The sequence below is a fragment of the Vipera ursinii genome (genome assembly GCF_947247035.1).
Source record: "Vipera ursinii genome assembly, chromosome: W".
In the NCBI taxonomy this organism is placed as follows: Eukaryota; Metazoa; Chordata; class Lepidosauria; order Squamata; family Viperidae; genus Vipera; species Vipera ursinii.
The window spans coordinates 12,187,776-12,212,735 of NC_139522.1; positions in this window are offsets into that span (position 1 = coordinate 12,187,776).

Here is a 24,960-nt window from a genome sequence, read left to right on the forward strand (position 1 = left end):
CTCTCCCTGTCGAGTTGGCCCAGGGCATAACTCGCATTTGTTAGGAAAAATCCCTTATACCATCAATCGTGCAAATTGCAGATAGAGCTCAAATTCGAAAAAGAAAGACATATTCATATTCCCCTGGGTCAGGGAAACCCAAAAATACATGAGTTTCCTGGATCTGGTCTCTCCCTTTGGAGTTGGCCCAGGGCATATCTCACATTTCTAAGGAAAAATCCCTTGTACCATCAATAGTGCAAATTGCAGATAGAGGTCAAATTTGAAAAACAAAGACATATTCATGTGCCCCCTGGTCAGGGAAACAAAAAAAACATGGGTTTCTGGGATCTGATCTGTCCCTGTGGAGTTGGCACAGGGCATAACTCACATTTGTTAGGAAAAATCCATGAAAAGTGGAAATTGGAGATAGAGCTCAAATTCGAAAAAGAAAGACATATTCATATTCCCCTGGGTCAGGGAAGCCCAAACAAACATGAATATTTAGGATCTGATCTGTCCCTTTGGAGTTGGCCCAGGGTATAACTCGCATTTGTTAGGAAAAATCCCATATACCAGGAAAAGTGCACATAAGAGATAGAGCTCAAATTCAAAAAACAAAGACATATTCATATTCCCCCGGTTCAGGGAAGCCCAAAAAAACATGAATTCTCCAGATCTGATCTGTCCCTGTGGAGTTAGCTGAGGGCATGTCTCGCATTTGTTAGGAAAAAACATGAGTTTTCGGGACCTGATCTGTACCAAATAGAGCTCAAACTTGAAGAACAAACACATATTCAAAAAACAGAGATATATTCATGTTCCGTCGGGTCAGGGAAACCCAAAAACACATGAGTTTTCTGGATCTTATCTGTCCCTGTGCAGTTGGCCCATGGCATATCTCGCATTTGTTAGGAAAAATCCCATATACTATGAAAAGTGCAAATTGCAGATAGAGCTCAAATTTGAAGAACAAAGACATATTTATGTTCCACCAGTTCAGGGAAGCCCCCCCAAAAATGACTTTTTCGGATCTGATCTCTCCCTGTCGAGTTGGCCCAGGGCATAACTCGCATTTGTTAGGAAAAATCCCTTATACCATCAATCGTGCAAATTGCAGATAGAGCTCAAATTCGAAAAAGAAAGACATATTCATATTCCCCTGGGTCAGGGAAACCCAAAAAACATGAGTTTTCAGCATCTGATCTGTCCCTGTGGAGTTGGCCCAGAGCATATCTCGCATTTGTTAGGAAAAATTCCTTATACAATGAAAAGTGCAAATTGCAGATTGAACTCAAATTTGAAGAACAAACACATATTTATGTTCCCCCAGGTCTGGGAAGCCCTCCAAAAAGAGTTTTCTGGATCTGGTCTGTCCCTGTGGAGTTGGCCCAGGGCATATCTCGCATTTGTTAGGAAAAATCCCTTATACCATGAAAAGTGCAAATTGCAAATAGAGCTAAAATTCGAAAAACAAAGACATATTCATGTTCCCCCGGGTTAGGGAAACCCAAAAATACATGAGTTTCCTGGATCTGGTCTCTCCCTTTGGAGTTGGCCCAACTCATATCTCGCATTTGTTAGGAAAAATCCATTATAGCTTGAAAAGTGCACATAGGAGATAGAGCTCAAATTCGAAAAACAAACACATATTCATATTCCCCTGGGTCAGGGAAGCCCAAAAAACATGAATATTTAGGATCTGATCTGTCCCTTTGGAGATGGCCCGGGGTATAACTTTATTTTGTTAGGAAAAATTCCCTTATATGATGTAAAGTGAAAATTGGAGATAGAGCTCAAATTCAAAAAAAAAAACATATTCATATTCCCCTGGGTAAGGGAAACAACAAAAAAATGAGTTTCCGGGATCTGACCTGTCTTTTTGGAGTTGGCCCAGGGCATATCTCGCATTTGTTAGGAAAAATCACTTATTCCATCAATAGTGCAAATTGCTGATAGAGCTCAAATTCGAAAAAGAAAGACATATTCATATTCCCCTGAGTCAGGGAAACCCAAAAAACCCAGCATCTGATCTGTCCCTGTGGAGTTGGCCCAGAGCATATCTTGCATTTGTTAGGAAAAATTCCTTATACAATCAAAAGTGCAAATTGCACATTGAACTCAAATTTGAAGAACAAACACATATTTATGTTCCCCCGGGTCTGTGAAGCCCTCCAAAAAGAGTTTTCTGGATCTGGTCTGTCCCTGTGGAAAAATCCCATATACCATGAAAAGTGCAAATTACAGATAGAGCTCAAATTTGAAGAAGAAACACATATTTATGTTCCCCCAGGTCAGGGAAACCCTCCAAAAAAAGAGTTTTCTGGATCTGGTCTCTCCCTTTGGAGTTGGCCCAACTGATACCTCGCATTTGTTAGGAAAAATCCATTATACCATAAAAATAGGAGACAGAGAACAAATTCAAAAAACAATGACAAATTCATGTTCCCCCGGGTTAGGGAAACCCCAAAAAACATGAGTTATTGGGATCTGATCTGTCCCTGTGGAGTTGGCCCTCGGCATATCTCGCATTTGTTTGGAAAAATCCCATGTACCATGAAAAGTGCAAATTCCCCCGGGTCAGGGAAGCCCAAAGAACAGGGATCTGATCTGTCCCTGTGGAGTTGGCCAAGGGCATATCTCACATTTCTTAGGAAAAATCACGTATACCATCAATAGTGCAAATTGCAGATAGAGCTCAAATTCGAAAAAGAAAGACATATTCACATTCCCCCGGGTTAGGGAAACCCAAAAATACATGAGTTTCCTGGATCTGGTCTCTCCCTTTGGAGTTGGCCCAGGGCATATCTCACATTTCTTAGGAAAAATCCCTTATACCATCAATATTGCAAATTGCAGATAGAGGTCAAATTCGTAAAAGAAAGACATATTCACGTTCCCCCTGGTCAGGGAAACCAAAAAAACATGAGTTTCTGGGATCTGATCTGTCCCTGTGGAGTTGGCACAGGGCATAACTCACATTTGTTAGGAAAAATCCATGAAAAGTGGAAATTGGAGATAGAGCTCAAATTCGAAAAAGAAAGACATATTCACGTTCCCCGGTTCAGGGAAGCCCAAAAAAACATGAGTTTTCTGGTTCGGATATGTCCCTGTGGAGTTGGCCCAGAGCATATCTCGCATATCTTAGGAAAAATCCTATATACCATGAAAAGTGGAAATTGGAGATAGAGCTCAAATTCGAAAAACAGAGACATATTCATGTTCCCCCGGGTCACGGAAACCCAAAAAAACATGAGTTTTTGGGACCTGATCTTTCCCTGTGCAGTTGGCGCATGGCATATCTTGCATTTGTTAGGAAAAATCCCATATACCATGAAAAGTGAAAATTGAAAATAGAGCTCAAATTCGAAAAACAAGCACATATTCATGTTCCAATAGGTCAGGGAAGCCCAAAAAAGTTGAGTTTTTGGAATCTGATCTGTCTTTTTGGACTTGGCCCCGGGCATATCTCGCATTTGTTAGGAAAAATCGCTTATTCCATCAATAGTGCAAATTGCTGATAGAGCTCAAATTCAAAAAAGAAAGACATATTCATGCTCCCCTAGGTCGAGGAAAAAAAAACACATTAGTTTCCTTGATCTGATCTGTTCCTCTGGAGTTGGCCCAGGGCATATCTCACATTTCTTAGGAAAAATCCCTTATACCATCAATATTGCAAATTGCAGATAGAGGTCAAATTCGTAAAAGAAAGACATATTCACGTTCCCCGGTTCAGGGAAGCCCAAAAAACATGAGTTTTATGGTTCGGATATGTCCCTGTGGAGTTGGCCCAGAGCATAACTTGCATATGTTAGGAAAAATCCCATATACCATGAAAAGTGCAAATTACAGATAGAGCTCAAATTTGAAGAAGAAACACATATATATGTTCCCGCAGGTCACGGAACCCCTCCAAAACAGAGTTTTCTGGATCTGGTCTCTCCCTTTGGGGTTGGCCCAACTCATATCTCGCATTTGTTAGGAAAAATCCATTATACCTTGAAAAGTGCACATAGGAGATAGAGCTCAAATTCGAAAAACAAACACATATTCATATTCCCCTACGTCAGGGAAGCCCAAAAAACATGAATATTTAGGATCTGATGTGTCCCTTTCGACTTGGCCCAGGGTATAACTCGCATTTGTTAGGAAAAATCCATTATACCATCAATATTGAAAATTGCAGATAGAGGTCAAATTCGAAAAACAAAGACATATTCATGTTCGGGACATGATCTTTCCCTGTGCAGTTGGCGCATGGCATATCTTTGTTAGAAAAAATCCCATATTTGATGAAAAGTGAAAATTGGAGATAGAGCTCAAATTTAAAAAAAAAGACATATTCCTATTCCCCTTGGTCAGGGAAGCCCAAAAAACATGAGTTTCCTGGATCTTATCTGTCCCTGTGGAGTTGGCCAAGGGCATATCTCACATTTCTTAGGAAAAATCACTTATACCATCAATAGTGCAAATTGCACATAGAGCTCAAATTCGAAAAAGAAAGACATATTCATATTCCCCTGGGTCAGGGAAACCCAAAAAACATGAGTTTTCGGCATCTGATCTGTCCCTGTGGAGTTGGCCTAGAGCATATCTCGCATTTGTTAGGAAAAATCCCTTGTACCAACAATATTGAAAATTGCAGATAGAGGTCAAATTTGAAAAACAAAGACATATTCATGTGCCCCCTGGTCAGGGAAACGAAAAAAAATGTGAGTTTCTGGGATCTGATCTGTCCCACAGGGTGCAACTCACATTTGTTAGGAAAAATCCATGAAAAGTGGAAATTGCAGATAGAGCTCAAATTCGAAAAACGAGCACATATTCATGTTCCCCTGGGTCAAGGAAGCCAGAAAAACTTGAGTTTTTGGGATCTGATCTTTCCCTTTGGAGTGGGCCCAGGGCATAACTCGCATTTCTTAGGAAAAATCACTTATACCATCAATAGTGCAAATTGCATATAGAGCTCAAATTCGAAAAAGAAAGATATATTCATGTTCCCCGGTTCAGGGAAGCCCAAAAAACAAAAACCAAAAAAAACCATGAGTTTCTGGGATCTGATCTTTCCCTGTGGAGTTGGCACAGGGCATAACTCACATTTCTTAGGAAAAATCCATGAAAAGTGGAAATTGGAGATAGAGCTCAAATTCAAAAAAGAAAGACATATTCACATTCCCCGGTTCAGGGAAGCCCAAAAAACATGAGTTTCCTGGATCTGATCTGTCCCTGTGGAGTTGGCCCAGGGCATATCTCACATTTCTTAGGAAAAATCACGTATACCATCAATAGTGCAAATTGCAGATAGAGCTCAAATTCGAAAAAGAAAGACATATTCATATTCCCCTGGGTCAGGGAAACCCAAAAAACATGAGTTTTCAGCATCTGATCTGTCCCTGTGGAGTTGGCCCAGAGCATATCTCGCATTTGTTAGGAAAAATTCCTTATACAATGAAAAGTGCAAATTGCAGATTGAACTCAAATTTGAAGAACAAACACATATTTATGTTCCCCCAGGTCTGGGAAGCCCTCCAAAAAGAGTTTTCTGGATCTGGTCTGTCCCTGTGGAGTTGGCCCAGGGCATATCTCGCATTTGTTAGGAAAAATCCCTTATACCATGAAAAGTGCAAATTGCAAATAGAGCTAAAATTCGAAAAACAAAGACATATTCATGTTCCCCCGGGTTAGGGAAAGCCAAAAATACATGAGTTTCCTGGATCTGGTGTCTCCCTTTGGAGTTGGCCCAACTCATATCTCGCATTTGTTAGGAAAAATCCATTATAGCTTGAAAAGTGCACATAGGAGATAGAGCTCAAATTCGAAAAACAAACACATATTCATATTCCCCTGGGTCAGGGAAGCCCAAAAAACATGAATATTTAGGATCTGATCTGTCCCTTTGGAGATGGCCCGGGGTATAACTTTATTTTGTTAGGAAAAATTCCCTTATATGATGTAAAGTGAAAATTGGAGATAGAGCTCAAATTAAAAAAAAAATATTCATATTCCCCTGGGTAAGGGAAACAACAAAAAAAATGAGTTTCCGGGATCTGACCTGTCTTTTTGGAGTTGGCCCAGGGCATATCTCGCATTTGTTAGGAAAAATCACTTATTCCATCAATAGTGCAAATTGCTGATAGAGCTCAAATTCGAAAAAGAAAGACATATTCATATTCCCCTGAGTCAGGGAAACCCAAAAAACCCAGCATCTCATCTGTCCCTGTGGAGTTGGCCCAGAGCATATCTCGCATATGTTAGGAACAATCCTATATACCATGAAAAGTGGAAATTGGAGATAGAGCTCAAATTCGAAAAAGAAAGACATATTCATATTCCCCTGGGTCAGGGAAAACCAAAAAACATGAGTTTTCAGCATCTGATCTGTCCCTGTGGAGTTGCCCCAGAGCATATCTCGCAATTGTTAGGAAAAATTCCTTATACAATGAAAAGTGCAAATTGCAGATTGAACTCAAATTTGAAGAACAAACACATATTTATGTTCCCCCAGGTCTGGGAAGCCCTCCAAAAAGAGTTTTCTGGATCTGGTCTTTCCCTGTGGAGTTGGCCCAGGGCATATCTCGCATTTGTTAGGAAAAATCCCTTATACCATGAAAAGTGCAAATTGCAAATAGAGCTAAAATTCGAAAAAAAAGACATATTCATGTTCCCCCGGGTTAGGGAAACCCAAAAATACATGAGTTTCCTGGATCTGGTCTCTCCCTTTGGAGTTGGCCCAGGGCATATCTCACATTTCTTAGGAAAAATCCCTTGTACCATCAATAGTGCAAATTGCAGATAGAGGTCAAATTTGAAAAACAAAGACATATTCATGTGCACCCTGGTCAGGGAAACAAAAAAAAACATGGGTTTCTGGGATCTGATCTGTCCCTGTGGAGTTGGCCAAGGGCATATCTCACATTTCTTAGGAAAAATCACTTATACCATCAATAGTGCAAATTGCAGATAGAGCTCAAATTCGAAAAAGAAAGACATATTCATATTCCCCTGGGTCAGGGAAGCCCAAACAAACATGAATATTTAGGATCTGATCTGTCCCTTTGGAGTTGGCCCAGGGTATAACTCGCATGTGTTAGGAAAAATCCCATATACCAGGAAAAGTGCACATAAGAGATAGAGCTCAAATTCAAAAAACAAAGACATATTCATATTCCCCCGGTTCAGGGAAGCCCAAAAAAACATGAATTCTCCAGATCTGATCTGTCCCTGTGGAGTTAGCTGAGGGCATGTCTCGCATTTGTTAGGAAAAAACATGAGTTTTCGGGACCTGATCTGTACCAAATAGAGCTCAAACTTGAAGAACAAACACATATTCAAAAAACAGAGATATATTCATGTTCCGTCAGGTCAGGGAAACCCAAAAACACATGAGTTTTCTGGATCTTATCTGTCCCTGTGCAGTTGGCCCATGGCATATCTCGCATTTGTTAGGAAAAATCCCATATACTATGAAAAGTGCAAATTGCAGATAGAGCTCAAATTTGAAGAACAAAGACATATTTATGTTCCACCAGTTCAGGGAAGCCCCCCAAAAAATGACTTTTTCGGATCTGATCTCTCCCTGTCGAGTTGGCCCAGGGCATAACTCGCATTTGTTAGGAAAAATCCCTTATACCATCAATCGTGCAAATTGCAGATAGAGCTCAAATTCGAAAAAGAAAGACATATTCATATTCCCCTGGGTCAGGGAAACCCAAAAAACATGAGTTTTCAGCATCTGATCTGTCCGTGTGGAGTTGGCCCAGAGCATATCTCGCATTTGTTAGGAAAAATTCCTTATACAATGAAAAGTGCAAATTGCAGATTGAACTCAAATTTGAAGAACAAACACATATTTATGTTCCCCCAGGTCTGGGAAGCCCTCCAAAAAGAGTTTTCTGGATCTGGTCTTTCCCTGTGGAGTTGGCCCAGGGCATATCTCGCATTTGTTAGGAAAAATCCCTTATACCATGAAAAGTGCAAATTGCAAATAGAGCTAAAATTCGAAAAACAAAGACATATTCATGTTCCCCCGGGTTAGGGAAACCCAAAAATACATGAGTTTCCTGGATCTGGTCTCTCCCTTTGGAGTTGGCCCAGGGCATATCTCACATTTCTTAGGAAAAATCCCTTGTACCATCAATAGTGCAAATTGCAGATAGAGGTCAAATTTGAAAAACAAAGACATATTCATGTGCCCCCTGGTCAGGGAAACAAAAAAAACATGGGTTTCTGGGATCTGATCTGTCCCTGTGGAGTTGGCACAGGGCATAACTCACATTTGTTAGGAAAAATCCATGAAAAGTGGAAATTGGAGATAGAGCTCAAATTCGAAAAAGAAAGACATATTCACGTTCCCCTGTTCAGGGAAGCCCAAAAAAACATGAGTTTTCTGGTTCGGATATGTCCCTGTGGAGTTGGCCCAGAGCATATCTCGCATATGTTAGGAACAATCCTATATACCATGAAAAGTGGAAATTGGAGATAGAGCTCAAATTCGAAAAAGAAAGACATATTCACATTCCCCGGTTCAGGGAAGTCCAAAAAACATGGGTTTCCTGGATCTGATGTGTCCCTGTGGAGTTGGCCCAGGGCATATCTCACATTAGGAAAAATCGCGTATACCATCAATAGTGCAAATTGCAGATAGAGCTCAAATTCGAAAAAGAAAGACATATTCATATTCCCCTGGGTCAGGGAAACCCAAAAAACCCAGCATCTGATCTGTCCCTGTGGAGTTGTCCAAGAACATATGTCGCATTTGTTAGGAAAAATTCCTAATACAATCAAAAGTGCAAATTGCAGATTGAACTCAAATTCGAAAAACAAAGACATATTCATGTTCCCCCCGGTTAGGGAAACCCAAAAATACATGAGTTTTCTGGATCTTATCTGTCCCTGTGCAGTTGGCCCAGGACATATCTCGCATTTGTTTGGAAAACTCCATTATACCATGAAAAGTGAACATAGTTAGTTAGTTCAAATTCGAAATTCGAAAAACAAACACATATTCATATTCCCCTACGTCAGGGAAGCCCAAAAAACATGAATATTTAGGATCTGATCTGTCCCTTTCGACTTTGCCCAGGGTATAACTCGCATTTGTTAGGAAAAAGCCATTATACCATAAAAATAGGAGACAGAGTTGAAATTCGAAAAACAAAGACAAATTCATGTTCCCCCGGGTCAGGGAAACCCAAAAAAACATGAGTTTCCTGGATCTTATCTGTCCCTGTGGAGTTGGCCAAGGGCATATCTCACATTTCTTAGGAAAAATCACTTATACCATCAATAGTGCAAATTGCAGATAGAGCTCAAATTCGAAAAAGAAAGACATATTCATATTCCCCTGGGTCAGGGAAGCCCAAACAAACATGAATATTTAGGATCTGATCTGTCCCTTTGGAGTTGGCCCAGGGTATAACTCGCATTTGTTAGGAAAAATCCCATATACCAGGAAAAGTGCACATAAGAGATAGAGCTCAAATTCAAAAAACAAAGACATATTCATATTCCCCCGTTTCAGGGAAGCCCAAAAAAACATGAATTCTCCAGATCTGATCTGTCCCTGTGGAGTTAGCTGAGGGCATGTCTCGCATTTGTTAGGAAAAAACATGAGTTTTCGGGACCTGATCTGTACCAAATAGAGCTCAAACTTGAAGAACAAACACATATTCAAAAAACAGAGATATATTCATGTTCCGTCGGGTCAGGGAAACCCAAAAACACATGAGTTTTCTGGATCTTATCTGTCCCTGTGCAGTTGGCCCATGGCATATCTCGCATTTGTTAGGAAAAATCCCATATACTATGAAAAGTGCAAATTGCAGATAGAGCTCAAATTTGAAGAACAAAGACATATTTATGTTCCACCAGTTCAGGGAAGCCCCCCCAAAAATGACTTTTTCGGATCTGATCTCTCCCTGTCGAGTTGGCCCAGGGCATATCTCACATTTCTTAGGAAAAATCCCTTGTACCATCAATAGTGCAAATTGCAGATAGAGGTCAAATTTGAAAAACAAAGACATATTCATGTGCCCCCTGGTCAGGGAAACAAAAAAAACATGGGTTTCTGGGATCTGATCTGTCCCTGTGGAGTTGGCACAGGGCATAACTCACATTTGTTAGGAAAAATCCATGAAAAGTGGAAATTGGAGATAGAGCTCAAATTCGAAAAAGAAAGACATATTCACGTTCCCCTGTTCAGGGAAGCCCAAAAAAATATGAGTTTTCTGGTTCGGATATGTCCCTGTGGAGTTGGCCCAGAGCATATCTCGCATATGTTAGGAACAATCCTATATACCATGAAAAGTGGAAATTGGAGATAGAGCTCAAATTCGAAAAAGAAAGACATATTCACATTCCCCGGTTCAGGGAAGCCCAAAAAACATGGGTTTCCTGGATCTGATGTGTCCCTGTGGAGTTGGCCCAGAGCATATCTCGCATTTGTTAGGAAAAATCCCTTGTACCAACAATATTGAAAATTGCAGATAGAGGTCAAATTTGAAAAACAAAGACATATTCATGTGCCCCCTGGTCAGGGAAACGAAAAAAAAATGTGAGTTTCTGGGATCTGATCTGTCCCACAGGGTGTAACTCACATTTCTTAGGAAAAATCCATGAAAAGTGGAAATTGCAGATAGAGCTCAAATTCGAAAAACAAGCACATATTCATGTTCCCCTGGGTCAAGGAAGCCAGAAAAACTTGAGTTTTTGGGATCTGATCTTTCCCTTTGGAGTGGGCCCAGGGCATAACTCGCATTTCTTAGGAAAAATCACTTATACCATCAATAGTGCAAATTGCAGATAGAGCTCAAATTCGAAAAAGAAAGACATATTCACGTTCCCCGGTTCAGGGAAGCCCAAAAAACAAAAACCAAAAAAACCATGAGTTTCTGGGATCTGATCTTTCCCTGTGGAGTTGGCACAGGGCATAACTCACATTTGTTAGGAAAAATCCATGAAAAGTGGAAATTGGAGATAGAGCTCAAATTCGAAAAAGAAAGACATATTCACATTCCCCGGTTCAGGGAAGCCCAGAAAACATGAGTTTCCTGGATCTGATCTGTCCCTGTGGAGTTGGCCCAGGGCATATCTCACATTTCTTAGGAAAAATCACTTATACCATCAATAGTGCAAATTGCAGATAGTGGTCAAATTCGAAAAACAAAGGCATATTCATGTTCCCCCGGGTCTCGGAAACCCAAAAAAACATGAGTTTTTGGGACCTGATCTTTCCCTTTGGAGTTGGCCCAGGGCATATCTCGCATTTGTTAGGAAAAATTCCTTATACAATGAAAAGTGCAAATTGCAGATTGAACTCAAATTTGAAGAACAAACACATATTTATGTTCCCCCAGGTCTGGGAAGCCCTCCAAAAAGAGTTTTCTGGATCTGGTCTTTCCCTGTGGAGTTGGCCCAGGGCATATCTCACATTTCTTAGGAAAAATCCCTTGTACCATCAATAGTGCAAATTGCAGATAGAGGTCAAATTTGAAAAACAAAGACATATTCATGTGCCCCCTGGTCAGGGAAACAAAAAAAACATGGGTTTCTGGGATCTGATCTGTCCCTGTGGAGTTGGCACAGGGCATAACTCACATTTGTTAGGAAAAATCCATGAAAAGTGGAAATTGGAGATAGAGCTCAAATTCGAAAAAGAAAGACATATTCACGTTCCCCTGTTCAGGGAAGCCCAAAAAAATATGAGTTTTCTGGTTCGGATATGTCCCTGTGGAGTTGGCCCAGAGCATATCTCGCATATGTTAGGAACAATCCTATATACCATGAAAAGTGGAAATTGGAGATAGAGCTCAAATTCGAAAAAGAAAGACATATTCACATTCCCCGGTTCAGGGAAGCCCAAAAAACATGGGTTTCCTGGATCTGATGTGTCCCTGTGGAGTTGGCCCAGGGCATATCTCACATTTCTTAGGAAAAATCGCGTATACCATCAATAGTGCAAATTGCAGATAGAGCTGAAATTCGAAAAAGAAAGACATATTCATATTCCCCTGGGTCAGGGAAACCCAAAAAACATGAGTTTTCAGCATCTGATCTGTCCCTGTGGAGTTGCCCCAGAGCATATCTCGCAATTGTTAGGAAAAATTCCTTATACAATGAAAAGTGCAAATTGCAGATTGAACTCAAATTTGAAGAACAAACACATATTTATGTTCCCCCAGGTCTGGGAAGCCCTCCAAAAAGAGTTTTCTGGATCTGGTCTTTCCCTGTGGAGTTGGCCCAGGGCATATCTCGCATTTCTTAGGAAAAATCCCTTATACCATGAAAAGTGCAAATTGCGGGGGGGCGGAGCCAACTGTCAGAGCGGGCGGCTGTGTGAACGGAGCTCTCTCCTCGCACAACCTCTCACCCAGTGTTCGCGGGGGCTTTTCGGAGCTTCAGGAGGTCCTGTAGGGACATCCGAAGTTGCAGGCAGCCCGGAGAACCTTCATGAGCGGCAGTTCGTGTTGAAGATCCGGAGAAAGTCTGATGCGAGCGAACCGGGGAGAAGGAGGCCAGTAATGGCCGACATGAAGATCTGACAGAGGGACGGAGCTAGCACGTAAGCAGCGGGACAACGGTAGAGCGGAGCTGACGGAGAGTGTATCCGAATATTAAATAGGAAGCGCTTGTGAAAGAGGTACTGGTTCGAAGTGGGAGCCTCACGGAGAGGGAATAAGCGGCGATAGAAGTCTTGAGGGAGGCGTTTGGCAAAAACAGCAAGGGAAAGAAAGCCGAAGACTATATGACTGTATTCTAGCTGGAAAAAAGCTACAACAAGTCAAAGTCTGAGCTTTGGAGCCTTAGAGACTGAACTCTGGATTGTCGGGCGTGGAAAGCGATCAGCTTGGTCTAGTCTGGTCTATCCTGGTAAATTTTGAATTTGTGAACTTTTGAAACTTTTGAAATTCTACTCTACTTGTCACGGGCGGCCATTTGATATAGCAATTTAGTAACTGGAGGTTTGTTTAGTGGGACACCTACTGGTCTTTGACAGCAGAGGAAGACGGAAAAGGTGCCAATTTCTGCGCCGGAAACGGGGGGGGGGGGAAGAAGAAGAACGTGACTTTGATTATATTCATACTATAGAATTTTATTATATAAATTGCTTAGTTGGTAATAAGTATCTGGTGGTAACTGTTTTATATATCTTTTGTCATAGAGTTAAAAGGTTTATATAAGACTCAGGGTATTATACATTGATAAAACGCTGTTAAAATTGGGGAAACATGACAAGTATCTCGGGAGCAACTAAGCCTAGCGCTGGCAAAAAGGCAGCAGCACAGGGACAGGGGATGGCCTCAAGTCCCTCCAATCAGAAATCTATAGAGGATATGCTGCAAAGGGAAAGATCTAACTCGAATTCCTTTAAAGATTTACATGCCCTTTTGCAAAACCTACACGAGGCAATGGCCAAAAACCACGAGGAGATGAAGAGAGAAATAGGCCAAATAAGAAACGACACTGGTGAATTAAAGGGGAAAATCCAAGCGATAGATGATAAATTTGAAGGGATTCAACAGCAATTAGTCAAAAATGAACAAAGACTTCAAGATATGGAAGCTAGAATGGAAAAAGAGGAAAAGAGAGTAGATGATTTAAATGAAACACTCCTTCAGGCTAATAAGGAATTAGAAACAACAGTCATTTTTCTGGAAGCAGAAAAGGCTGCTCATTATCTACGCTTCCAGAACGTTCAAGAAAAAAGAGGGGAAGATCTGTTGGTCATGATGGCAGAACTGATGGCAAAGGCACTCGGTGTAGGGAAGGAGGAAATGCTGGCGGAAATTGATGAAACATACAGGGTCCAAACTAATTATGCGAGAAGGCACAACCTCCCAAAAGAAGTACATGTAAGGTTAGTTAAAAAATCAATTCGGGATGAGCTTCTGCATAGATCTAGAGAGGAACCATTAGAATTTCGGGGCCAACCAATCACCATCCTTAAACAGATACCTAAAAGGATGAGGGATCTGAGACGCGGCTATCAATTCTTAACATCCAAACTAATAAGAGAAAATGTAAACTTTAGATGGCTAACTCCAGAGGGTATTCTTGTTACGTGGCAGGATAGAAGGCATAGACTGGACACGATAGAGAAGGCAGAAGATTTTTACAAACGCCACTTCCATAGCCAAGAGGAAGTAGATTTAGAAGATCAAGATGGAAGGGAGGTAAGAGAAAGAGATACAATACGTGTGGCAATGGATGGGAAGATCTTAGCTACAGAGGATAGAAGGAACAAATCCGGTGAGTTAACAGAGAAACATGGAACTAGAGACAAGGAAGAGAGAGAGCCCCGAATCACGAGATCCACAAAAACCAGAAATAAGTAAGATGAAGGGAGGTGAGTGTAGTATTATGTCTGTGAATATTAATGGATTGAATTCGCCAGTGAAAAGGCGGAAATTTTTTAATAGGCTTATTCACCAACAATTGGATATCGTGGCAATACAAGAAGTCCATATAAAGGAACAACAAAAATATTTGTTAGTACAACCAAGAATAGGGAACCTATTCGTTTCCTTAGACCGACACAAGAAAAAGAGAGGAGTGGCACTATATGTAAACCCAAAATTGACTGCAAAACTAATTTATAACGATAAAGAGGGTAGAATACTGATAGTCGAGGTTATAATAAATCACAGGAAGGTCATGATGGTAGAGATATATGCCCCAAACCATAACCAAGAACAATTTTTCAAAACACTTCACAATAAGATATGTAGCATTGATTATGAGGAGATTTGTTTAATAGGAGATTTTAATGCTATCCTAGATATAAATTTGGATTATATGGGAAAGACGCTTAGGAAAAAGAAGAGAAGAACTCTACCGAGATCTTTTCTTAACTTGGCTGAGGAACTAAATATCCAAGATGTCTGGAGGGAAAGAAATCGTAAGGCTAGACAATATACATATTACTCCAACCGACATAACTCATGGTCTAGAATAGACATGGTGTGGATGACGAAAGAAATTAGTTCAGAAATAGATGAGGTACATATAGCGACAGGTACCTGGGCAGATCACAATCCTATTAAACTTATCTGGAAAGGTTCCAAAAAAATATCCAGATGGACGCTTCAAAGAGTAATTTTAAAAGAAGACGAATTCAAATCTAAGATGGAGAGAGAACTAAGTTTTTTCTTTAAGGAAAATAAAGCTATAGACACCTCAGTACAAAACAATTGGGATACAGCTAAGGCTGTGATGAGAGGGGTAGCGAGGGCATATATGGTATATAAAAATAAGGGGAAAAGACAACAACGGGAAAGATTAGAAGAGGAATATAAGAGCTTAGAAGTTACACTCCAACAAGATCCACAAAAAGAGAATATCAAGCAATCTATGGATCTGATTAAACACAAACTTAACATTCTAGACAAAGAGAAATTGGCACAACAATTGAGAAACACGAAACAAAATTTTTTTGAAAATGCAAATAAACCGGGCCGGTGGCTCGCATACAAATTGGGAAAACAAAAGGGGAAAAACTGGATTCACGAACTACGAGATGAGGAAGGGAGAATATTCCACCAGGAGGAAAAAAAAAAAATTATAGCCCAGGAATTTTATGAACGTTTATATAAAGAAGATAGCCAGGCAAGTGTGGAGAAAATGGAGGAATATTTTCAAAGAGCCAAACTACCTAAGGTCACAGAAGATACCAGAAATATGTTAAACGAGGAAATTCGACTATCTGAGGTGATAAAAGCTATTAATGCACAAAAGAATAATAAAGCATCGGGACCCGACGGTCTTCCATCAGAGATTTATAAAGAATTACAAAATATCCTAGCTCAACCCCTAGTGGAGGTATTTAACGCAGTATTAGAAGGCGCAAGGACGCCTAAATCTTGGCTAGAGGCAAACATAACCCTTATTCCGAAAGATAACACAGACCATACATTAATCCAAAATTACAGACCCATATCACTTCTTAACTCGGACTACAAGATATTTACATCAATTATAGCGGAACGATTGAAACGATTTCTGAATGATTTCATACACGCAGATCAAAATGGTTTTCTCGCTAAGAGACACACTAAGCACAACATTAGAATAATATTAGATACATTGGAGTACTATGAATTACATAGCGAACAACAGATGGCATTACTTTTCTTAGACGCCCAAAAGGCATTTGACAATGTTAAATGGTCTTTTTTGTGCCAACAGCTTAGCTTTATGAATATGGGTGAAAAATTTATAAATATAATTAGGGCAATTTATGACAATCAGGAAGCAAAAATAATTATTAATGGGGAAGCATCTAGCAAGTTTCAAATTCAAAAGGGAACACGGCAAGGCTGCCCCTTATCACCGTTGCTGTTTATATTGACTCTTGAAGTATTAACGAGAACTATAAGAAACGACCCAAAGATAAAAGGATTAACCATTAAAAAGGAAACCTTTAAATTGCAAGCTTTCGCGGACGATCTAGTTTTTATTATGGAGGATCCATGTCAGACGGGACCAAAGCTATTGGAAGAATTATCTAAATATGGTGAGGTTGCCGGACTGCGAATAAATAGAAATAAGACCAAGATGATTGTTAAAAATATGACCAATAAACAAAAAGGTAATCTGGCCGAAATCACGGATATAGAAATAGTCAAGAAAATAAAATATTTAGGGATTAACATTACGGCTAGATGCACTTCACTCAAAAAGGATAATTATGATAGGGTAGTGAATCAAATAAAAGGTGACCTGGAAAGATGGGGAAACCTAAAACTCTCATTATTGGGAAGAATCGCTGTCATTAAGATGAATATTCTGCCTAAAATCCTGTTTCTGTTTCAGAATATCCCAATTCAACTCGACTCTAAATTTTTTCGAAATTTGGATAAATTATCACTAAATTTTATTTGGCAGGGGAAAAAACCAAGAATTAAATTGAAATATTTACAAGACACGAAGGAAAATGGGGGTTTTGGATTGCCAGACTGGGAATTATATTACCACGCCGCGGCCCTGAGCTGGATTAGAGAATGGGTAATCTTGAGAAATAGAAGACTATTAACTTTAGAGGGTCACGATTTGCAATATGGCTGGCATGCTTTCCTATGGACGGAGAAACAAGGTCTTTTCTCGCATTTTCAAAGACACCGGATCAGGCAAGCGCTACTCAATACTTGGAAAAAAATTAGATCTCACAATTACACCAAAATACCGGTCTGGCTATCCACCCTTGAAGCGATAGTTTACCCAAATCTGTTTGATTTGGGTAACATAATCTCATACAAGGATATTCTGAATGAGGAGGGGGAATTGAAACTTAGGAATGAACTAGAATTACAAGGTATAAAACTCGATTGGTGGGCCTACTTACAAATCCAATCGAGATTTAGGAAGGATAAAAATGAATGGGGGATATATACCTCTGAAACAGCATTGGACAAAATATTATTGGGACCGGACTCTAAACAAATAAGGAATTTTTATAAATTACTTTTGGGATATAAGCTGTTTGAAGAGCAAGTGAAAGACCCCATGTTGATCTGGGCTAACAATTTAGGACATAACATCGACCTAGATACTTGGCAAACAATTTGGGATAGGAATAAAAGGATAACACTGGCCTCATCGTATAAAGAAAATTTATTTAAAATGTTTTACCGATGGCATCTCCCCCCAGCCCGCTTAGCAAAAATGTACACAACAGTATCTCCCAAATGTTGGAAGTGTTCTGAAGAGATAGGCACATACTTCCACACGTGGTGGTCTTGCAGTAAAACACAAAAATTTTGGAGAATGATTTGGATTTGGCTGAAAGAAATATTGAAACAAGATCTGGAGTTTAGTCCAGAACTTTTCTTGTTGGGAATCACGAAAGAGAAATATCCTAAAGATGTGCTATACTTAACGATCCATATTATCACAGCAGCTAGAATATCATTTGCGCAAAAATGGAAAAAGAATGAGATCCCAGGACAAAAAGAGGTTATTAGGAAAATTTGGGATTGCGCTGAAATGGACAGATTAACTTTGGAATTAAAGAATAAAGATCAATCAGACTATTATAGAATTTGGAACAAATTGTATCTTTGGATGGATAAAAAGAAAGGTCTCTATTAGGTTTTACAGACTAGCTCACTGTTTTAAATATTGTGGTATTTCACCGATTTGTAATCTAAGTGTATTTAAGTGTATTTTTGATGTACATATATACATGTATATATATATATATTTAAACATTGTAGACAAAAAGGTTTGTCAGCTCGCTGGTACTGTGTCCAATGTTTTTAAATAATAAATTTAATAATTAAAAAAAAAAAAAAAAGAAAAGTGCAAATTGCAAATAGAGCTAAAATTTGAAAAAAAAGACATATTCATGTTCCCCCGGGTTAGGGAAACCCAAAAATACATGAGTTTCCTGGATCTGGTCTCTCCCTTTGGAGTTGGCCCAGGGCATATCTCACATTTCTTAGGAAAAATCCCTTGTACCATCAATAGTGCAAATTGCAGATAGAGGTCAAATTTGAAAAACAAAGACATATTCATGTGCACCCTGGTCAGGGAAACAAAAAAAAAACATGGGTTTCTGGGATCTGATCTGTCCCTGTGGAGTTGGCACAGGGCATAACTCACATTTGTTAGGAAAAATCCATGAAAAGTGGAAATTGGAGATAGAGCTCAAATTCGAAAAAGAAAGACATATTCACGTTCCCCGGTTCAGGGAAGCCCAAAAAAACATGAGTTTTCTGGTTCGGATATGTCCCTTTGGAGTTGGCCCAGAGCATATCTCGCATTTGTTAGGAAAAATCCCTTGTACCAACAATATTGAAAATTGCAGATAGAGGTCAAATTTGAAAAACAAAGACATATTCATGTGCCCCCTGGTCAGGGAAACGAAAAAAAAATGTGAGTTTCTGGGATCTGATCTGTCCCACAGGGTGTAACTCACATTTCTTAGGAAAAATCCATGAAAAGTGGAAATTGCAGATAGAGCTCAAATTCGAAAAACAAGCACATATTCATGTTCCCCTGGGTCAAGGAAGCCAGAAAAACTTGAGTTTTTGGGATCTGATCTTTCCCTTTGGAGTGGGCCCAGGGCATAACTCGCATTTCTTAGGAAAAATCACTTATACCATCAATAGTGCAAATTGCAGATAGAGCTCAAATTCGAAAAAGAAAGACATATTCACGTTCCCCGGTTCAGGGAAGCCCAAAAAACAAAAACCAAAAAAACCATAAGTTTCTGGGATCTGATCTTTCCCTGTGGAGTTGGCACAGGGCATAACTCACATTTGTTAGGAAAAATCCATGAAAAGTGGAAATTGGAGATAGAGCTCAAATTCGAAAAAGAAAGACATATTCACATTCCCCGGTTCAGGGAAGCCCAAAAAACATGAGTTTCCTGGATCTGATCTGTCCCTGTGGAGTTGGCCCAGGGCATATCTCACATTTCTTAGGAAAAATCCCTTATACCATCAATAGTGCAAATTGCATATAGTGGTCAAATTCGAAAAACAAAGACATATTCATGTTCCCCCGGGTCTCGGAAACCCAAAAAAACATGAGTTTTTGGGACCTGATCTTTCCCTTTGGAGTTGGCCCAGGGCATAACTTGCATATGTTAGGAAAAATCCCATATACCATGAAAAGTGCAAATTACAGATAGAGCTCAAATTTGAAGAACCAACACATATTTATGTTCCCGCAGGTCACGGAAACCCTCCAAAATAGAGTTTTCTGGATCTGGTCTGTCCCTTTGGAGTTGGCCCAACTCATATCTCGCATTTGTTAGGAAAAATCCATTATACCTTGAAAAGTGCACATAGGAGATAGAGCTCAAATTTGAAAAACAAACACATATTCATATTCCCCTGGGTCAGGGAAGCCCAAAAAACATGAATATTTAGGATCTGATCTGTCCCTTTGGAGATGGCCCGGGGTATAACTTTATTTTGTTAGGAAAAATTCCCTTATATGATGTAAAGTGAAAATTGGAGATAGAGCTCAAATTAAAAAAAAAGACATATTCATATTCCACTGGGTAAGGGAAACCCAAAAAAATGAGTTTCCTGGATCTGATCTGTCTTTTTGGAGTTGGCCCAGGGCATATCTCGCATTTGTTAGGAAAAATCACTTATTCCATCAATAGTGCAAATTGCTGATAGAGCTCAAATTCGAAAAAGAAAGACATATTCATATTCCCCTGGGTCAGGGAAACCCAAAAAACCCAGCATCTGATCTGTCCCTGTGGAGTTGGCCAAGAACATATGTCGCATTTGTTAGGAAAAATTCCTTATACAATCAAAAGTGCAAATTGCAGATTGAACTCAAATTCGAAAAACAAAGACATATTCATGTTCCCCCCGGTTAGGAAAACCCAAAAATACATGAGTTCTCTGGATCTTATCTGTCCCTGTGCAGTTGGCCCAGGACATATCTCGCATTTGTTTGGAAAACTCCATTATACCATGAAAAGTGAACATAGTTAGTTAGTTCAAATTCGAAATTCGAAAAACAAACACATATTCATATTCCCCTACGTCAGGGAAGCCCAAAAAACATGAATATTTAGGATCTGATCTGTCCCTTTCGACTTTGCCCAGGGTATAACTCGCATTTGTTAGGAAAAATCCATTATACCATAAAAATAGGAGACAGAGTTGAAATTCGAAAAACAAAGACAAATTCATGTTCCCCCGGGTCAGGGAAACCCAAAAAAACATGAGTTTCCTGGATCTTATCTGTCCCTGTGGAGTTGGCCAAGGGCATATCTCACATTTCTTAGGAAAAATCACTTATACCATCAATAGTGCAAATTGCAGATAGAGCTCAAATTCGAAAAAGAAAGACATATTCATATTCCCCTGGGTCAGGGAAGCCCAAACAAACATGAATATTTAGGATCTGATCTGTCCCTTTGGAGTTGGCCCAGGGTATAACTCGCATTTGTTAGGAAAAATCCCATATACCAGGAAAAGTGCACATAAGAGATAGAGCTCAAATTCAAAAAACAAAGACATATTCATATTCCCCCGGTTCAGGGAAGCCCAAAAAAACATGAATTCTCCAGATCTGATCTGTCCCTGTGGAGTTAGCTGAGGGCATGTCTCGCATTTGTTAGGAAAAAACATGAGTTTTCGGGACCTGATCTGTACCAAATAGAGCTCAAACTTGAAGAACAAACACATATTCAAAAAACAGAGATATATTCATGTTCCGTCGGGTCAGGGAAACCCAAAAACACATGAGTTTTCTGGATCTTATCTGTCCCTGTGCAGTTGGCCCATGGCATATCTCGCATTTGTTAGGAAAAATCCCATATACTATGAAAAGTGCAAATTGCAGATAGAGCTCAAATTTGAAGAACAAAGACATATTTATGTTCCACCAGTTCAGGGAAGCCCCCCCAAAAATGACTTTTTCGGATCTGATCTCTCCCTGTCGAGTTGGCCCAGGGCATAACTCGCATTTGTTAGGAAAAATCCCTTATACCATCAATCGTGCAAATTGCAGATAGAGCTCAAATTCGAAAAAGAAAGACATATTCATATTCCCCTGGGTCAGGGAAACCCAAAAATACATGAGTTTCCTGGATCTGGTCTCTCCCTTTGGAGTTGGCCCAGGGCATATCTCACATTTCTAAGGAAAAATCCCTTGTACCATCAATAGTGCAAATTGCAGATAGAGGTCAAATTTGAAAAACAAAGACATATTCATGTGCCCCCTGGTCAGGGAAACAAAAAAAACATGGGTTTCTGGGATCTGATCTGTCCCTGTGGAGTTGGCACAGGGCATAACTCACATTTGTTAGGAAAAATCCATGAAAAGTGGAAATTGGAGATAGAGCTCAAATTCGAAAAAGAAAGACATATTCATATTCCCCTGGGTCAGGGAAGCCCAAACAAACATGAATATTTAGGATCTGATCTGTCCCTTTGGAGTTGGCCCAGGGTATAACTCGCATTTGTTAGGAAAAATCCCATATACCAGGAAAAGTGCACATAAGAGATAGAGCTCAAATTCAAAAAACAAAGACATATTCATATTCCCCCGGTTCAGGGAAGCCCAAAAAAACATGAATTCTCCAGATCTGATCTGTCCCTGTGGAGTTAGCTGAGGGCATGTCTCGCATTTGTTAGGAAAAAACATGAGTTTTCGGGACCTGATCTGTACCAAATAGAGCTCAAACTTGAAGAACAAACACATATTCAAAAAACAGAGATATATTCATGTTCCGTCGGGTCAGGGAAACCCAAAAACACATGAGTTTTCTGGATCTTATCTGTCCCTGTGCAGTTGGCCCATGGCATATCTCGCATTTGTTAGGAAAAATCCCATATACTATGAAAAGTGCAAATTGCAGATAGAGCTCAAATTTGAAGAACAAAGACATATTTATGTTCCACCAGTTCAGGGAAGCCCCCCCAAAAATGACTTTTTCGGATCTGATCTCTCCCTGTCGAGTTGGCCCAGGGCATAACTCGCATTTGTTAGGAAAAATCCCTTATACCATCAATCGTGCAAATTGCAGATAGAGCTCAAATTCGAAAAAGAAAGACATATTCATATTCCCCTGGGTCAGGGAAACCCAAAAAACATGAGTTTTCAGCATCTGATCTGTCCCTGTGGAGTTGGCCCAGAGCATATCTCGCATTTGTTAGGAAAAATTCCTTATACAATGAAAAGTGCAAATTGCAGATTGAACTCAAATTTGAAGAACAAACACATATTTATGTTCCCCCAGGTCTGGGAAGCCCTCCAAAAAGAGTTTTCTGGATCTGGTCTGTCCCTGTGGAGTTGGCCCAGGGCATATCTCGCATTTGTTAGGAAAAATCCCTTATACCATGAAAAGTGCAAATTGCAAATAGAGCTAAAATTCGAAAAACAAAGACATATTCATGTTCCCCCGGGTTAGGGAAACCCAAAAATACATGAGTTTCCTGGATCTGGTCTCTCCCTTTGGAGTTGGCCCAACTCATATCTCGCATTTGTTAGGAAAAATCCATTATAGCTTGAAAAGTGCACATAGGAGATAGAGCTCAAATTCGAAAAACAAACACATATTCATATTCCCCTGGGTCAGGGAAGCCCAAAAAACATGAATATTTAGGATCTGATCTGTCCCTTTGGAGATGGCCCGGGGTATAACTTTATTTTGTTAGGAAAAATTCCCTTATATGATGTAAAGTGAAAATTGGAGATAGAGCTCAAATTCAAAAAAAAAAACATATTCATATTCCCCTGGGTAAGGGAAACAACAAAAAAATGAGTTTCCGGGATCTGACCTGTCTTTTTGGAGTTGGCCCAGGGCATATCTCGCATTTGTTAGGAAAAATCACTTATTCCATCAATAGTGCAAATTGCTGATAGAGCTCAAATTCGAAAAAGAAAGACATATTCATATTCCCCTGAGTCAGGGAAACCCAAAAAACCCAGCATCTGATCTGTCCCTGTGGAGTTGGCCCAGAGCATATCTTGCATTTGTTAGGAAAAATTCCTTATACAATCAAAAGTGCAAATTGCACATTGAACTCAAATTTGAAGAACAAACACATATTTATGTTCCCCCGGGTCTGTGAAGCCCTCCAAAAAGAGTTTTCTGGATCTGGTCTGTCCCTGTGGAAAAATCCCATATACCATGAAAAGTGCAAATTACAGATAGAGCTCAAATTTGAAGAAGAAACACATATTTATGTTCCCCCAGGTCAGGGAAACCCTCCAAAAAAAGAGTTTTCTGGATCTGGTCTCTCCCTTTGGAGTTGGCCCAACTGATACCTCGCATTTGTTAGGAAAAATCCATTATACCATAAAAATAGGAGACAGAGAACAAATTCAAAAAACAATGACAAATTCATGTTCCCCCGGGTTAGGGAAACCCCAAAAAACATGAGTTATTGGGATCTGATCTGTCCCTGTGGAGTTGGCCCTCGGCATATCTCGCATTTGTTTGGAAAAATCCCATGTACCATGAAAAGTGCAAATTCCCCCGGGTCAGGGAAGCCCAAAGAACAGGGATCTGATCTGTCCCTGTGGAGTTGGCCAAGGGCATATCTCACATTTCTTAGGAAAAATCACGTATACCATCAATAGTGCAAATTGCAGATAGAGCTCAAATTCGAAAAAGAAAGACATATTCACATTCCCCCGGGTTAGGGAAACCCAAAAATACATGAGTTTCCTGGATCTGGTCTCTCCCTTTGGAGTTGGCCCAGGGCATATCTCACATTTCTTAGGAAAAATCCCTTATACCATCAATATTGCAAATTGCAGATAGAGGTCAAATTCGTAAAAGAAAGACATATTCACGTTCCCCCTGGTCAGGGAAACCAAAAAAACATGAGTTTCTGGGATCTGATCTGTCCCTGTGGAGTTGGCACAGGGCATAACTCACATTTGTTAGGAAAAATCCATGAAAAGTGGAAATTGGAGATAGAGCTCAAATTCGAAAAAGAAAGACATATTCACGTTCCCCGGTTCAGGGAAGCCCAAAAAAACATGAGTTTTCTGGTTCGGATATGTCCCTGTGGAGTTGGCCCAGAGCATATCTCGCATATCTTAGGAAAAATCCTATATACCATGAAAAGTGGAAATTGGAGATAGAGCTCAAATTCGAAAAACAGAGACATATTCATGTTCCCCCGGGTCACGGAAACCCAAAAAAACATGAGTTTTTGGGACCTGATCTTTCCCTGTGCAGTTGGCGCATGGCATATCTTGCATTTGTTAGGAAAAATCCCATATACCATGAAAAGTGAAAATTGAAAATAGAGCTCAAATTCGAAAAACAAGCACATATTCATGTTCCAATAGGTCAGGGAAGCCCAAAAAAGTTGAGTTTTTGGAATCTGATCTGTCTTTTTGGACTTGGCCCCGGGCATATCTCGCATTTGTTAGGAAAAATCGCTTATTCCATCAATAGTGCAAATTGCTGATAGAGCTCAAATTCAAAAAAGAAAGACATATTCATGCTCCCCTAGGTCGAGGAAAAAAAAACACATTAGTTTCCTTGATCTGATC